Below are 12,595 nucleotides of genomic sequence, written 5' to 3'. Positions count from 1 at the left end.
CCCACTTTTCTCGTGGAATGGGCTTTTACAGAATTAGGGTGCGGCAGTCCAGCCGCAGAATGTGCAAGTTGAATCGTGCTACAGATCCAGCGAGCAATCGTCTGCTTAGAAGCAGGAGCACCCAGCTTGTTGGGTGCATACAGGAGAAATAGCGAGTCAGTTTTCCTGACTCCAGCTGTCCTGGAAACATATACTTTTCAGGGCCCTGACTACATCCAGTAACTTGGAATCCTCCAAGTCCCAAGTAGCCTCAGGCACCACAATAGGTTGGTTCACATTAAAAAATTATACCACCTTAGGAAGGAATTGGGAACGAGTCCTCAATTCCGCCTTATCCATATAAAATACAGATAAGGGCTTTTGTATGACAAAGCCGCCAATTCTGATACACGCCTGGCCGACGCCAAGGCCCACAGAATGACCACTTTCCACGTGAGGTATTATAGCTCCACGGATTTAAGTGGCTCAACCCAATGCGACTTCAGGAAATCCAACACCACATTGAGATCCCACGGTGCCACTGGAGGCACAAACGGGGGCTGACTATGCAGCACTCCCTTAACAAAAGTCTGAACTTCAGGCAGTGAAGCCAGTTCAATTTTGGAAGAAAATCGATAGAGCCGAAATCTGGACCTTAATGGAACCCAATTTTAGGCCCATAGTCACCTCTGACTGTAGGAAGTGCAGAAATCGACCTAGCTGAAATTTCTCCTTTGGAGCCTTCCTGGCCTCACAGTACGCAACATATTTCCGCCATATGCGGTGATAATGGTTTGCGTTCACTTCTTTCCTAGCTTCAAATAGCGTAGGGATAACTTCCTCCGAAATTCCCTTTTCCTTCAGGATCCGGCGTTCAACCGCCATGCCATCAACGCAGCCGCGGTACGTCTTGGAACAGACAAGCCCCCTGCTGCAGCAGGTCCTGTCTGAGCGGCAGAGGCCATGGGTCCTCTGAGATCATTTCTTGGAGTTCTGGTTACCAAGCTCTTCTTGGCCAACCCGGAACAATGAGTATAGTTCTTACTCCTCTCCTTCTTATTATTCTCATTACCCTGGGTAAGAGAGGCAGAGAAGGGAACACATACACCGACTGGTACACCCACGGTGTTACCAGAGCGTCCACAGCTATCGCCTGAGGGTCCTTGACCTGGCGCAATATCTTTGTAACTTTTAGTTGAGGCGGGACGCCATCATGTCCACCTGTGGCCTTTCCCAACGGTGTACAATCATTTGGAAGACTTTTGGATGAAGTCCCCACTCTCCCGGGTGGAGGTTTCTTAGTTGTCCACTCCGGGAATGAACACTGCTGACAGTGCTAACACATGATTTTCCGCCCATCGGAGAATCCTTGTGGCTTCTGCCATCGCCATCCTGCTTCTTGTGCCGCCCTGTCGGTTTACATGCCGTGATGTTGTCTGACTGGATCAGCACCGGCCGGTGTTGAAGCAGGGGTCTAGCCTGACTTAGGGCATTGTAAATGGCCCTCAGTTCCAGAATATTTATGTGTAGGGAAGTCTCCTGACTTTTCCATAGCCTTGGAAGTTCCTTCTCTGTGTGACTGCCACCCAGCCTCGAAGGCTGGCATCCGTGGTCACCAGGACCCAGTCCTGTATGCCGAATCTGCGGCCCCCTAGAAGATGAGCACTCTGCAGCCACCACAACAGCGACACCCTGACCCTTGGAGACAGGGTTATCCGCCGATGCATCTGAAGATGCGACCCGGACCACTTGTCCAATAGATCCCACTGGAAAATCCTTGCATGGGACCTGGCGAATGGAATTTCTTCGTAAGAAGCTACCATCTTTCCCAGGGCTCGCGTGCATTGATGCACCGACACCTGTATACATATTAGGAGGTCTCTGTCTAGAGACAACAACTCCTTGGACTTCTCCTCCGGGAGAAACCCTTTTTATCCTGTTCTATGTCCAGAACCATACCCAGGAACAGTAGACACGTCGTAGGAACCAGCTGCGACTTTGGAATATTCAGAATCCAGCCGTGCTGTTGTAGCACTTCCCGAGATAGTGCTACTCCGACGAACAACTGCTCCCTGGACCTCGCCTTTATAAGGAGATCGTCCAAGTACGGGATAATTATTTCGGCCATTACCTTGGTAAATACCTCGGTGCCGGGGACAGACCAACGGCAACGTCTGGAATTGGTAATGACAATCCTGTACCACAATATTGAGGTACTCCTGGTGAAGAGGGTAAATAGGGACATGCAGGTAATCATCCTTGATGTCCAGTGACACCATAAAATTCTCCAGGCTTGCAATAATCGCCCTGAGCGATTCCATTTTGAACTTGAACCTTCGTATATAAGTGTTCAAGGCTTTCAATTTTAGAATGGGTCTCACCGAACCGTCTGGTTTCGGTACCACAACATTTTGGAATAGTAACCCCGGCCTTGTTGAAGGAGGGGTACCTTGCTTTCACCTGCTGGAAGTACAGCTTGTGAATTGCCGCCAGTACTACCTTTCTCCGAGGGCAGCCGGCAAGGCTGATGTGAGGTAACGGCGAGGGGGAGTCGCCTCGAACTCCAGCCTGTATCCCTGTGATACTATTTGCAGAACCTAGAGATCCACCTGTGGGCAAGCCCACTGGTCCCTGAAGTTCCCGAGACGCGCCCCTACCGCACCTGTCTCCACCTGTGGAGCCCCAGCGTCATGCGGTGGACTCAGAGGAAGCGGGGGAAGATTTTTGATCCTGGGAACTGGCTGCTGGTGCAGCTTTTTTCCTTCTTCCCTTGTCTCTGTGCAGAAAGGAAGCGCCTTTGACCCGCTTGCTTTTCTGAAGCCGAAAGGACTGTACCTGAAAATACGGTGCTTTCTTAGGCTGTGAGGAAACCTGAGGTAAAAAAATTTCTTCCCAGCTGTTGCTGTGGATACGAGGTCCCAGAGACCATCCCCAAACAATTCCTCACCCTTATAAGGCAGAATCTCCATGTGCCTTTTACAGGCAGCATCACCTGTCCACTGCCGGGTTTCTAATACCCTCCTGGCAGAATGGACATTGCATTAATTCTGGATGCCAGCCGGCAAATATCCCTCTGTGCATCCTTTATATATAAGACAACGTCTTAAATATGCTCAATGTTAGCAAAATATTATCCCTGTCTTAGCGTATTAATATTATCTGACAGGGTATCAGACCACGCTGCAGCAGCCCTATTTATGCTGAGGCAATTGCAGGTCTCAGTATATAACCTGAGTGTGTAAATACAGACTTCAGGATCGCCTCCTGCTTTTTATCAGCAGGTTCCTTCAAGGTGGCCGTATCCTAAGACGGCAGTGCCACCTTTTGACAAACGTGTGAGCGCCTTATCCACCCTAAGGGATATCTCCCAACGTGACCTATCCTCTGGCGGGAAAGGGTACGCCATCAGTAACTTTTTAGAAATTACCAGTTTCTTATCAGGGGAAACCACGCTTCTTTACACACTTCATTCATTCATCTGATGGGGGAACAAAACACTGGCTGCTTTTTCTCCCCAAAAATAAAACCCCTTTTATGTGGTACTTGGGTTCATGTCAGAAAATGCGTAACACATTTTTCATTGCTGAGATCATGTAACGGATGTTCCTAGTGGATTGTGTATATGTCTCAACCTCGTCGCCACTGGAGTCAGACTCCGTGTCGACATCTGTGTCTGCCATCTGAGGTAACGGGCTTTTTTTGAGCCCCTGATGGCCTTTGAGACACCTGGGCAGGCGCGGGCTGAGAAGCCGGCTGTCCCACAGCTGTTACGTCATCCAGCCTTTTATGTAAGGAGTTGACACTGTCGGTTAATACCTTCCACCTATCCATCCACTCTGGTGTCGGCCCCACAGGGGGCGACATCCCATTTATCGGCCTCTGCTCCGCCTCCACGTAACCTTCCTCATCCAACATGTCGACACAGCCGTACCGACACACCGCACACACACAGGGAATGCGCTGACTGAGGACAGGACCCCACAAAGTCCTTTGGGGAGACAGAGAGAGAGTATGCCAGCACACACCAGAGCGCTATATAATGCAGGGATTAACACTATAACTGAGTGATTTTTCCCCAAATAGCTGCTTGACTGCTTGTATACATATATTGCGCCTAAATTTAGTGCCCCCCCTCTCTTTTTAACCCTTTGAGTCTGAAAACTACAGGGGAGAGCCTGGGGAGCTGTCTTCCAGCTGCACTGTGAAGAGAAAATGGCGCCAGTGTGCTGAGAAGCCCCGCCCCTTTTTCAACTGATTTTCTCCCGCTTTTTCTGGAATACTGGCAGGGGTAATTTTACATCTATATAGCCTCTAGGACTATATATGATGTAGATTTGCCAGCCAAGGTGTCATATATTGCCCTCAGGGCGCCCCCCCCAGCGCCCTGCACCCATCAGTGACCGGAGTGTGAGGTGTACATGAGGAGCAATGGCGCACAGCTGCAGTGCTGTGCGCTACCTTGGTGAAGACCGAAGTCTTCTGCCACCGATTTTCCGGACTCTTCATGCTTCTGGCTCTGTAAGGGGGACGGCGGCGCGGCTCCGGGAACGAACACCAAGGTCGGGTCCTGCGGTCGATCCCTCTGGAGCTAATGGTGTCCAGTAGCCTAAGAAGCCCAAACTACCACCTGTTAGGTAGGTTCGCTTCTTCTCCCCTTAGTCCCTCGCTGCAGTGAGTCTGTTGCCAGCAGATCTCACTGTAAAATAAAAAACCTAAATATACTTTCTTTCTAGGAGCTCAGGAGAGCCCCTAGTGTGCATCCAGCTCAGCCGGGCACAAGAATCTAACTGAGGTCTGGAGGAGGGTCTTAGTGGGAGGAGCCAGTGCACACCAGGTAGTCCTAAAGCTTTCTTTAGTTGTGCCCAGTCTCCTGCGGAGCCGCTAATCCCCATGGTCCTTACGGAGTCCCAGCATCCACTTAGGACGTCAGAGAAAACAGTGGGCGGGCTGACCTTGCACATGCCAACGAATGGATTCTCTATACGATGGTACGATGGTAAGTAGGGTCCCCACTCCTCCCCTTCCCAAATCTCCATTCTCCATTCTAGAACAGTATGTGTATTCATCGCTGTCATATTGATTCTTTCCTTGCTCTCTCCCTTGCCTACATTCATTTGCAGCGTGGGTGTTTGAGCGTTATAAGGATATTAAAGAACAGTTTTTAAAGGGCCACATTTTAAAAAAAAAATTCCTGGGAGCCAACAACTCCAGATAGAGGGGGAGAATTATCAAATCTTGGAGAGCAACCAATCAGCTCCTGTTGTTTTTCAAACACAGCCTGTGAAATAATAGGAGCTCATTGGTTTGTACTTTGGGGGTGATTCCGAGTTGTTCGCTCGCAAGCTGCTTTTAGCAGCTTTGCACACGCTAAGCCGCCACCTACTGGGAGTGAATCTTAGCTTATCAAAATTGCGAACGAACGAAAGATTAGCAGAATTGCGAATAGACACTTCTTAGCAGTTTCTGAGTAGCTCCACACTTACTCGGCATCTGCGATCAGTTCAGTCAGTTTCATTCCTGGTTTGACGTCACAAACACACCCAGCGTTCGCCCAGACACTCCCCCGTTTCTCCAGCCACTCCCGCGTTTTTCCCAGAAACGGTAGCGTTTTTTCACACACACCCATAAAACGGCCAGTTTCCGCCCAGAAACACCCACTTCCTGTCAATCACATTACGATCACCAGAACGAAAAAAAAACCTCGTAATGCCGTGAGTAAAATACCTAACTGCATAGCAAATTTACTTGGCGCAGTCGCACTGTGGACATTGCGCATGCGCATTAGCGACTAATCGCTCCATTGCGACAAAAACATAACGAGCGAACAACTCGGAATGACCCCCTTTATCTCTTTCTGGGGTTTGATACATCTGTAATAGCTCCCCTGTGTGTGTGAGTGCAATTGTACCTGCTTTCTTTAATCGACGCCTGCGGCTCTAAGACTTCTCCCGACTTCTTCTTTGGGAGCCTATGGCAGAAGAATGATCACCCCCAGGAGGACCCCACTGATAAAAGGAAGGCAAATGGGCGGTAACAACACGTTTATTTAAGCAAAAAGGACAACCACCTTTCAATGAACTCACATGTCGGCTAGCGCGTCAATTGTACTTCAGAAGACGCACTGCGGCACATTGCATAACATTTGCATAATGAGCATAGGCGTTATCACATATCATTCGCATAATGGGCATAGGTATTATCACATATCATTTGCATAATGAGCATAGGTATTATCACATATCATTTGCATAATAAGCGTCAGTGCTCTTTAGAACTCAGAATGAAATAAAACCATAACATGATACACAATCCGGAGAAGTCCATCGATATACGTTTAAGTGAACCACCAGAGTCACCTTTTATATAGGGGTCAGTTGTATATACCCAGAGTGGTAGCTGGCATGAGTCCATGTAATGACGATCCAGGACACAAAACAAACACTGTGGGCGAGTACTGACCGGGTTATTATGTCCCTGTTTGGTCTCCCTTTTAATTGGTCCTGGTGTTGTTTGCTACGGCGCTATTAGTGCTGGGTAGGCCGGGAGTCCTTGACCTTATTAGGGCCCATGGGCGGGGAATGAGGGCTTAGCCGGCTTGGGTGTCAGTACGTGGGGTATTCCCCTGGTTTACCCCGAGTCTTAGACAGGCAGGTGGCTCTAAGCTTGCGGCTGCAGCGTCCGACCGGGCAGGGCTCCTTGCTGTAGCCTCTCCTGTCTGCTGCGTAGTGATGCCTGACACTGTGGGGAAACCCCTGCTCCTCTGCGCCATTCCTGAGGGGACCCCGGCTCCTATGACAGGGGGCAGAGGTGGTTCACCTTTCCCTGAGCAGCTAAGTGGCCCTTCAGAATGTGTGTCCCAGCAGCCTCATTGATCTGGGCTTCCCCAGTTATAATACAGATTGTGAGGGTACTTTAGGGTAAGGAATGCAGCAGCCTCTCTGGTATATCAGTCTATTAGAGTGGGGATATGTGAGGGTACCTGCTGTTACGTCCCCGCACGCTGCCTCCCTGCTCCTCAGCTCTGTTCTCTTTCCATGCAGCGGCTCCCCGCTGCGCTCGTCACCCCTGTCTCCTCCTTCTCCTCTAGCGGCAGCGGCGGCTCCTGACAGCGCTGGTCTCTGTCGCGTCTCTCCCGCACTCCTGCAGCACAGCGCTCCCGTCTGCACCTTTCAGCAGCGACTCTCCCCGGTGGCGGCTGGCGGCTCCCGGCACAACAGCGGTCCTCCTCTCCGTCAGTGCAGCGGACAGCGGGCGGCGTGCAGCAGCGCAGGGCTCTCGGATGGGTCACCTCCCTCACAGCGTCTTTCTACCGCTCTCCACAGCGGCTTCTCCTCACGCAGGTCCGTCCCACTCCCGCTGGTAGCGCGGCAACTCTTCTTTTTAAAAGACCCCTCCTCCTCTCTTTGCCGCATCTCGCCCTCCAATCAGGCGACTCTCAGGCTTCCCGCTCTGCAGGGACAGGATCAGTTGTCTATGGGTCCCAGAGCCATCCTAGTTCCCCCCCGGCACTGTGGTTGCCTAGCAACCGGGAGGAGGAGATTAACCCACGCAGTCTCTTCCCTGAGGGCGCCTCAGTAGGCTGCTCTGGTGTCCATGGTGGCTCAAATAATTACATTAGGGGTACCCCAAAGGCAGGGTACCACACATAGCCCTCTGGATGTGGAGAACCAAGGACAGCTCTTGGTCAAGGATAACAACTAGGTAGCTATCTTGATAGGAAGCTATTGCCATGTCGTAAACAGAAATAGAGAAGCCAGCTTCTGTTGATTGTGAGAAAGACACGATGAAACGGTGGAAGGACATTCAGTAACGTCAGCAGACATGGCAAGCGATCCGGGAAGGATAGGTGGAAGCTATGGAATCATCCACGTAGAGACGATACTGATTTCCATCGCTGGGGTTCTAGACCTTAGCCTTGTGGTACTCTGATAAAGCAAGCGGAGAGGAACCCGGACAGGACAGTGGGGGTCATTCCGAGCTGATCGCTCGCTAACTATTTTTTGCAGCACTGCGAACAGATAGTCGCCGCCTATAGGGGAGTGTATATTTGCTTTGCATGTGTGCGAACGCATGTGCAGCCGAGCACTACAAAAAAGTTTTGTGCAGTTTCTGAGCAGCTTAGAACTTACTCAGCCGCTGCGATCACTTCAGCCTGTCCTTGTCCAGAATTGACGTCAGACAACTGCCCTGCAACCGCTTGCATATGCCTGCATTTTTCCAACCACTCCCAGAAAACGGTCAGTTGACACCCACAAATGCCTTCTTCCTGTCAATCTCCTTGCGATCAGCTGTGCGAATGGATTCCTTGTTAAATCCATCGCTCAGCAAAGATCCGCTTTGTACCCATACGACGTGCCTGTGCATTGCGGTGCATACGCATGCGCAGTAGTGAGAAGATCGCAGCGCAGTGATCTGAAGACCATGGCAATATAGTGCTTATGTGAAAAGAGACTGATCAACCATGTCAAATGCTGCAGAGAAATCCAAGATAATTGCAAGCAATGGCCTTCAGATTTAGTAGTGATCAAATCACTGACCACCAGGTCATCTCGAGGCCTATTAAAGTGGATCTACCCCATAGGATCCACTTTCTGTCTTTTTGGCTCGGGAAGCACTGAGCTCAGATTCCGGCTGAAGCATGGGCGAGCTGTGAACCATATTTGTCGCGGCTGCATCATGTCATGGAGGCAGGGGCAGATTGGGATCGAACACCAGCCCGGAAAATTTTTGAAAGCAGCCTTAATTGGGGTGGAGTCTGATGAGGGGGTGGGGCCTGTCATGAGTGCGGGGTCACTCCTCAGCTTGTGAGCCGTCTTGTCCAAATAGGGCAGTGAGCTGTAGGCAGTGTGGCCGCAGCCGCAGAGTAACAGGAGCCTCTCACACACAGTGACTGTATGGCAGGAGTGTGCACCTGCTCTTCTGGGTCCAGCTCTATTGCATAATTATATATATATATATATATATATATATATATATATATAAATGCGGGTTGTAGGCGGCACTCACGGTCTTATATCAAACAGATGACCCGGACACTCCTGGGTTCAAAACAACGTTTTGGTTTTTATAAACCTTCGTCAGGTATGAAAGATATACAAAGAATGAGCTTACCTTTATACAGTAAATGAGACACCAGGTGAGAAAACACGTGCAGCACCACTACCCATACTTCCGCTGACGTCATCACTGGCAGACGGCGCCAATGCGGTGACTGGGACAAAATCAAAGTGAAACCATCACCATGGATACATCAACAGAATTACCACATCATACATATAACACCGTTAATGTAGCACAGTCTCTGCGATCATAAAGACTTGACATATTAAAGGAAGCAATTAAAAGAAATCATTTCATTTAATCCATGCGGAGAGACAGTATTTAGGAGGTGAATCCATTTGATCTCAAGTTGCAAAAGGATTCTTCCTCTGTCACCCCCCCCTAATATCTTCCTTCACATGATCCACCATCATATAGCGGAGTGAGGATAAACTGTGTTTACAGGCTTTGAAGTGTTTAGCAACGGGCTGATCCACATTCTTCCCCTCTAGTATCTGCTTAATGGCACTACGGTGTTGTGCCATCCGTTCTTTAAATTGGCACACAGTCTTGCCTATATAATATAAACTGCAGGGGCACCTGATGCAATAGATGACATACTTGCTAGTACATGTGAAGAATACGTGTTTTAAATTAATCTGTTTTCCACTGTGTGGGTGTCTAATATAATTACCAGTATCTAGATACATACAGGTGGTACAGCCGAGGCATCTGTAGTTGCCCGGCTTTCTTTTCATAAAGTGTTCAGGGTGTACTGGTGAAAAGTTAGAAATATCAGTATGTACCACATGGTCTCCGATGTTCTTTCCCCTTGTGTAACATGGGAGCAAAGCCCGATCGGACAATTCAAGAAGGTCTGGGTCTGATTGTACTACTGGCCAGACTCTTTTAGCAGTACTTATAATTTTCTTGGTTGATACTGTGTAATTATTAACCCAAATCATAGTGGAATCCATCTTATTAGGTTTATCAGTAGTGTTGTCCTTTACTTTAGGTGCTGCAATTGCCTTAGTTCTAGCCAGTTGCAGGTCCCTGTTATTATAACCCCTTTCCAGGAATTTTTTTGTCATTATGTCCATCTTACTCACTTCATCCGCGGGATCACTGCAAATGCAGTGAACACGCAGAAATTGCGAGTAAGGGAGACCACGTTTAAGTGCGCTGGGGTGATGACTGGAGGCATGAAGCAAATTGTTACAGTCAGTGGGTTTTTGATAAATAGATGTAATAATATTGGTGCCACTGATTTTCACTTCTACATCAAGAAAATGTAAACACTCTTTTTGGATATTCCAAGTAAACTCGATGTGCTGGTCCATGGTGTTAACCTGTAACATCATATCTTTAAACATCTCCTCCGTGCCCCTCCACAGGAGGAACACGTCATCTATATATCTCGTATAAAGGGGTATGTGCTGAGCAAATTCCTGCCTGTCAAAGAACAATTGATTCTCGACTACAAACATAAAGGCATTTGCATAGGTTGGTGCGACGCAAGCTCCCATCGCACAACCACGGGTCTGAAGGTAAAATTCATTGTTAAAAATGAAATAGTTCCTTTCAAGAACCAATCTTAATAGCTGCAAAAAAAATTCCACATCTGGACCATTATAAAGATTATTGTCAGTAATCAACACTCGAACAGCCTCAAGTCCTCTATCATGAGGAATGTTAGTATACAGGCTGACGACATCAGCTGTGCACAGCCAGCAATCTTCTGGAATGGCACCAAAGTTATTTACTTTATGTAAAAACATGGTCGTGTCCTTGAGATAAGTAACTCTATCTTGCACCACCGGTTGAAGGTAGTGATCAAGATACTTAGAGACTTGATAGTATAAGGAGTCCCTGGCAGACACTATAGGTCTGCCAGGTGGCTTCTCACTATTCTTGTGCAGCTTAGGGAGCAAATTAAAGATTGGTACCCGGGGATGTTCACAACACAGAGCTTTTTTCACAGACTCTGTTATGTGACCAGCCTCCACAGCAGACAACAGCACCCCCTCAAGCTCCCTTTGATAGGCAGCAGTGGGGTCATACAGTAATTTAATATACACATGTTCATCACATAATTGCCTATATGCCTCTTCTCTGTAATCACTGATATCTTGCACCACAGTACCCCCACCTTTATCGGCAGGGCGTATCGTTATATCTTTACAGGAAGAAAGATCACACAAAGCCTTCCATTCTGCTGGTGATAAATTACTTTTACAAGCAACATTTTCTCTATCACATGAATCAATACAATTAGTAGAAGAGAGTATTGACTGCATAGGAGAGAAAAGAGTTAAACATCTGGGGAGGGGTGGACCTAGCTGTAAGGAAAGTACAGCCTTTTTTAAGGGGAGGGCTTGATATATATAGGGAAGGCGAAGCCATTTTAAGTCTCTTGGTGATTTGGTTTGGTGAGTGCTGCAGTGCAAGCAAAAATTTTTGTTTTTCCTTGGCTTTTGCTGTACACATAGGTTATTCATAGTCCATCTGTGGTGATTCCCCTCTCCAGAGAACCCCTCACTATTTATACCCTCTCACCTGGTTTGCCTGCTAACATGTCTGCTAGGCCCCGGCGCGTGCTAAGGGCCCCGGCTCGGTTCAGCGGCTCGGACGTCCGAGCGGGCCCTGAGGCGGCGGTGGGCGGCCTGAGGGACGGGGCTCCGTCCCCTAGGGCCTCTACACTCACGGCCGCAGGCCGGGCGGGCTCGCCGCCGGGGCCGGGATGGGCACTTCGGCTGGACGAGGACGGCGTGGGGGACCGGTGGTCCTTTCAGGCCACCCGAGGATCAGCGGGCGGCGGCCGTCCCCTCCGGGGGCCGCCGTACCCGGGAGCAGGTCGGGCGCCCGCGGGCGCGCGCGTGCGCGCTGCGGTGAGCGCCCGGGAGCGGCAGACAGTGACTCTCCTTCCTCGCCGCGGCCGAGTGTTCGTGCCGGGCGGGGGGAGAGGACAGGTGCGGGAGCAGGCGGTCGCCGCGCGGGGCCTATGCAGGAGCCTCGCGCGGCGGCCGAAGAGGCAGATCAATGCGGGAGATCGTTGGCGGGAGGACGTGGGACGCGCGCCCGAGGCGCGCGCCCACGCTCGTTCCGGACGCCGCGGGCCGCGCACGTGCGCGCGCAGCGGGGCCAAATACACACAGATCACCCGCTTCTTCTCCCCGGATGCCGGTAGACGGCAGGGGGAGGGAGCACATGAGGGGGGTGCAGCGTATGCCTCAAGTAGGCAACGCTGGGCGCATGGAGAGGGCAGTAGGAAGAGGGGGTACAGCATCAGCGGCAAGGGATGGCCGGGGCCAGCGGGCGGGTGCGCCCTCCGCGGGCCAGGTGACACGCGGGGGAGCACGCGCGGGGAGGCAGCAGGTCCCCATGAATACCGCGGGGCACAGCGGGACCCGCGGCAGGAAGGGAGACAGGGAGTGGGTCAGCGGCCGCAGGGCCGCGGCACGGGCTGCTGAGCCCGACAGTGGGTCCTCCGCAGGACCAGGGGATTTTTCTGCTTCCCCGGAGAGGGAAGAAGTAGACTCAGAATTTGAGAGTGGTGGGGCTGTCCGGGGTGCACTTG

The sequence above is a fragment of the Pseudophryne corroboree genome, chromosome 5, assembly GCF_028390025.1.
Source record: "Pseudophryne corroboree isolate aPseCor3 chromosome 5, aPseCor3.hap2, whole genome shotgun sequence".
NCBI classification, from domain to species: domain Eukaryota; kingdom Metazoa; phylum Chordata; class Amphibia; order Anura; family Myobatrachidae; genus Pseudophryne; species Pseudophryne corroboree.
Note: the sequence above shows the minus strand (reverse complement) of the source record.